This window comes from Chiloscyllium plagiosum, chromosome 1, assembly GCF_004010195.1.
Source record: "Chiloscyllium plagiosum isolate BGI_BamShark_2017 chromosome 1, ASM401019v2, whole genome shotgun sequence".
NCBI lineage: Eukaryota > Metazoa > Chordata > Chondrichthyes > Orectolobiformes > Hemiscylliidae > Chiloscyllium > Chiloscyllium plagiosum.
Window position 1 is genome coordinate 1,878,723 of NC_057710.1, and position 5,589 is coordinate 1,884,311.

At 45.0% G+C, this 5,589-nt stretch overlaps 1 protein-coding gene across 1 annotated transcript in view; it reads left to right on the plus strand.

Moving 5' to 3' along the window:
• The first annotated feature begins 2,740 nt into the window (after window positions 1-2,740).
• LOC122549379 (zinc metalloproteinase-disintegrin-like batroxstatin-2) overlaps window positions 2,741-5,589 on the plus strand; it is a 177,154-nt gene continuing 174,305 nt past the window's right edge. Inside the window, exon 1 of the mRNA XM_043689436.1 lies at window positions 2,741-2,816. The gene's annotated coding sequence lies outside the window, so the exon portion shown is untranslated. The remainder of the gene's footprint in view (window positions 2,817-5,589) is intronic.

Genomic DNA, 5,589 nt, shown 5'->3' on the forward strand with positions numbered 1-5,589 from the left:
CTCTATCTCCACCAAGTGTATCCACAGCAACCTTTCTGCAACTTGACACTATTTATTTTATTTTCTGTTTTTTTCTGAAAAAATGAATAAATTCATACTTCCCATTTTGGATTCCTTCGAAGGGCTTATGCCTGAAACATCGATTCTCCTGTTCCTTGGATGCTGGCTGACCTGCTGCGCTTTTCCAGCAACATATTTTCGGCATAGTGTCAGAATAAAGGGGCACCAATTTTAAATGCCCCGTTTAAAAAATAGTAATTAGGGGTGGCACGATAGCTCAGTGGTAAGCACGGCTGCCTCACAGTGCCAGAAACCCCTGTTTTAATTCCACCCTTGAGCAACAGTCTGTTTGGAGGTTGCACATTCTCCCCGGCCTGCATGGGTTTCCTGCGGGTACTCTGGTTTCCTCCCAGAGTCCAAAAATGTGTATTTTAGGTAAATTAGATTCTGGATTAGTGGTGCTGGAAGAGCACAGCAATTCAGGCAGCATCCAAGGAGCTTCGAAATCAACGTTTCGGGCAAAAGCCCTTCATCAGGAATAAAGGCAGTGAGCCTGAAGCGTGGAGAGATAAGCTAGAGGAGGGTGGGGTGGGGAGAGAGTAGCATAGAGTACAATAGGTCAGTGGGGAAGGAGATGAAGGTGATAGGTCAGGGAAGAGAGGGTGGAGTGGGTAGGTGGAAAAGGAGCTGGGCAGGTCGGACAAGTCCGGACAGGTCAGGGGATCGAGTTGCTGGAGGTTAGAAGCTAGGGTGAGGTGGGGGAAGGGGAAATGAGGAAACTGTTGGAATCCACATTGATGCCCTGGGGTTGAAGTGTTCCGAGGCGGAAGATGAGGCGTTCTTCTTCCAGGCGTCTGGTGGTGAGGGAGCGGCGGTGAAGGAGGCCCAGGACCTCCATGTCCTCAGCAGAGTGGGAGGGGGAGTTGAAATGTTGGGCCACGGGGCGGGGTGGTTGATTGATGCGGGTGTCCCGGAGATGTTCCCTAAAGCGCTCTGCTAGGAGGCGCCCAGTCTCCCCAATGTAGAGGAGACCGCATCGGGAGCAACGGATACAATAAATGATATTAGTGGATGTGCAAGTAAAACTTTGATGGATGTGGAAGGCTCCTTTACGGCCTTTGATAGAGGTTAGGGAGGAGGTGTGTGTGCAGGTTTTAGAGTTCCTGCGATGGCAGGGAAAAGTGCCAGGATGGGAGGGTGGGTTGTAGGTGGGCGTGGACCTGACCAGGTAGTCACGGAGGGAACGGTCTTTGCGGAAGGCGGAAAGGTGTGGAGAGGGAAATATATTCCTGGTGGTGGGGTCTGTTTGGAGGTGGCGGAAATGTCGGCGGATGATTTGGTTTATGCGAAGGTTGGTAGGGTGGAAGGTGAGCACCAGGGGTGTTCTGTCCTTGTTACGGTTGCCATGCTAAATTGCCCATAGTGTCCAGGGATGTACAGGTAAATGTGAGGCTCCAGTGTTGCTCTTCATAGGGTCACTGTGGACTCATTGGGCCAAATGGCTTGCTTCCATGCTGTACAGATTCTATGAATCTATGAATTTAAGGCTGAGATGAGGAGAACTTCCTGTCAGAGAGTTGAGAGTCTTTGGAACTCCTTGCCTTAGAGAGGTATGAAATAGCTAAGTTTTTGAAAATGAAGGGAAATGGACAAAATAAAAGTTGGATCAAACATGATGATTTGAGTGGGCTTGAGGGACTGAACAGCCTATTCCTGTTACTATTTCAAATAAAGAGGCCACAGCACTGACCTCTATGACACACCACTTGCAGTGAAAATAGAAATTGCTGGAAAATTTCACCAGGTCTGGCAGCATCTGTAGAGAGAAATCAGTGTTAACATTTCAAGTGTAGCAACTCTTCTTCAGAACTTGTGACATCCTGTAAGCCTGAAAAAGACCCAGTTATCCATACTCTATGATTCTTGTTAACTAGCCAGTCTTCTATCCATGCGTATCTTGCTCCTATTTGATGAGCTTTTATTTTCCCCAATAGCTTTTGACGCAGCACTTTATGAAATGCCTTCTGAAAGCTAAATACAACACATCCACTAATTCCCCTTCATCTTGAACAAACATCAGTTCTTCAAAGAGCTCACATAATTAGTTAAACATCTCTTTGACAAGATCATGTTGTGTCTACCTGAATGTTTACAAGTGTTCTATTGTATATCTTACATCATAACTTTAACATTTTCCCCCTGTGATGGACAGGGGGACTAATGGGACTCTAGTTTCCTGTTTTTTACCTCTATCACTTTTTGAATAAACACTAGCTATTTTAAGCAAAGCAATGTCCCCTCAATCTAAAGTTTTGGAAAATTATGGCCAACGCATAACTATTTCACTAGCTGCCAGGCTGAAATCCTTTAGGATTTGGGGACTTGTCAATTTTCAGTTCCAACAATTTACTCAGTACTACTTCCCTGGTAAATATAATTTTCTTCAGTTCTTTCCTCTGTTTCAATTCCTGAGTTACAGCTATTTCAGGGATGTTATTTGTATTCTCTTTAATGAAGACCAACAGAGGGAATGTGTTATAGTGTTGGAGGTCCCAAATTTGAGAAGAAATACTGAACCGATGCCTTGACTGCTGTCTCACATGGTTGTGAACACTCTTGGGGAAAAATATGGAAATAGAGCAGAAGGCATATCCTTGGTGTTCTGTCCAATGTTTATCTCTTATTCAACAATACAAAAAAAACACAACATGGTCATTATGACACAATTGTTCTCTGTAGAATCGCTGCTACTATGAAGGGACAGTGAGAGGATTCTCTGGATCCCAAGTTGCTGCAAGTGTATGTTCAGGACTCAGGTGAGCATGAACCTGTTAATTTTATTGAATTCTCGAGTACAACATCAATGGAATGATTCCTCTGAACTGTGAGACTAAGTTAAAAAGCAGGGTCTCGATTGGTGTAATCTCTGGAATACTTACGTTGCCACATGCTAGCAAGTTTAGAAATAGGAAAATAGGACAGATGAATTTGTGGCTCAAGAGTTGGTCCAAGTAGGAGGGTTTAGATTCCTGGATCACTGGGATCATTTTTTGTGTAACGTGGGACATGTACAAATGGGACAACTTGTACCTGAACCACATTGGGACCAACATCCTGGCAGGTGGGTTTGCTTGTGCTGTTGGGAGGAGTTTAATCTTGTCTGGCAGTGGGAGGAAACACAGAAGATTGATGAAACAGCGATGTAACATGCTACAGGAAAAGAAGCAAGTCACATTGAGTTCAGCTATGTTGAGTCTCAAGAGGGTAAGGCAAATTTGGATGGTCTTTAATGCTAGGAGTGTAATAGGTAATCTGATGAGTTAATGACATGAAATAAAAACAAATTCCTGGAGGAAGGTGGTGATGGCTGGGGATGCTTCAGGCACCATAGTTGACAGGGACCTGAGCCGGCTACAACCTATCTCCTGCACTTCAGCTCTCACCCCCCTGTCTTCCCTCACACAACAGTGATAGGGTCCTCCTTGTCCTCACCTACAACATCCAGGGGATCATGAGCCACCATTTCCGCCACCTCCAGTGGGATGTCACCACCAGATAAATAGTCCCCTCAACTCCCCTGTCAGACCTTCCACAAGGACTGTTCCCTCAGGAACACCCCAGTCCACTCCTCCTCATCCCCAAAACCTACCCACAGGAGAATGGCACTTTCCCCTGCAGCCACAGAAGTTGTAACACATGCCCATTCACTTCCTCCCTCCTCACTATCCAAGGCCCCAAACACACCTTACAGGTGAAGCATCACTTTACCTGCACTTCACTCAATCTAGTATATTGCATTCACTGCTCACAATATGGCCTTCTCTACATTGGGGAAATGAAGTGCAGACTGGTGACCACTTCGCAGGACACCGATGTAATGTGTCCACAAAAGACCCTGAGCTTACAGTTGTTGTCACTTCAACACACCACCGTATTCCCTGGACAACATCCCTGTCTCAAGCTCTCACCGCTCAGCACAAGCTGGAAGAACAGCACCTCATTTTATGCTTGGGAACTATACAGCCTCTGATCTCAATATCGAATTCAACAGTTTTCAGGCTTGAGGTGCCGTCTTCCATGTCCTTACCCCAAACAAAATACACAAGGCCTTGTTATCACATGGTCTACTATTGCACACCTTTCATCAATAGCCACTAATTGTCCACTAATAACTGTTCACTCTTTTGGACTGAATGTTATCCACTCTTTTGTAACTAACTGTTCTGTCTTTTTAGGCTTTATCTCCACCTATCATTTACTCCTCAACCCTTCGTTCCACCCTAGTTTCTGCACGAAAGCCAACTTCTTCCCAGCTACCATCATTTCTGAGGAAGGGTCACTGAACCTAAAATATGAACACTGATTTCTCTCCACAGGTGTTGCCAGACCTGCTGAGCATTTCCAACAATTTCTGTATTTGTTTAATTTCCAGTGTCTGCAGTTCTTTAAGATTTTAATGAATTAATAGAAACATAGAAGATAGGAGCAGGAGGAGGCCATTCAACCCTTTGAGCCTGCTCCACCATTCATGTCTGATTTTCCAACTCAATAGCCTAATCCTGTTCTCTCCCATAACTTTGGTCCCATTTACCCCAGGGAAATAAATTGTGACATCTTGAAAAATATCCATATTGCAGAGGAGGAAGTGCTGGATGTCTTGAAATGCATAAAAGTCGATAAATTCCCAGGACCTGATCAGGTGTACCCTAGAACTCTGTGGGGGGCTAGGGAAGTGATTGGTGGGCCTCTTACTGAGATATTTGTGTCATCAATAGTCACAGGTGAGGTGCTGGAAGACTGGAGGTTGGCTAACGTGGTGCTACTGTTTAAGAAAAGTTGTAAGGAGAAGCCAGAGAACTATAGACCAGTGAGCCTGACGTCGGTGGTGGGCAAGTTGTTGGAGAGAATTGTGTGGGACAGGAAGTACATGTATTTGGAAAGGCAAGGACTGATTAGGGATAGTCAACATGACTTTGTGCAAGTGTCTCACAAACTTGATTGAGTTTTTTGAAGAAGTAACAAAGAGGATTGATGAGGGCACAGTGGTAGATCTGATCTTTATGGACTTCAGTAAGATGTTTGACAAGGTTCCCCATGGGAGATTGGTTAACAAGGTGAGATCTCATGGCATACAGGGAGAACTAGCCATTTGGATATAGAATGGCTCAAACGTAGAAGATAAGTGTAATCATTTTAGAACATAGAAGAACATAGAAGAATACAGCGCAGTACAGGCCCTTTGGCCCTCGATGTTGGAGATTGGTTAACAAGGTGAGATCTCATGGCATACAGGGAGAACTAGCCAGTTGGATATAGAATGGCTCAAACGTAGAAGATAAGTGTAATCATTTTAGAACATAGAAGAACATAGAAGAATACAGCGCAGTACAGGCCCTTTGGCCCTCGATGTTGCGCCGATCCAAGCCCACCTAACCTATACTAACCCACTATCCTCCATATACCTATCCAATGCCCGCTTAAATGCCCATAAAGAGGGAGAGTCCACCACTGCTACTGGCAGGGCATTCCATGAACTTACGACTCGCTGAGTGAAGAACCTACCCCTAACTTCAGTCCTATATCAACCCC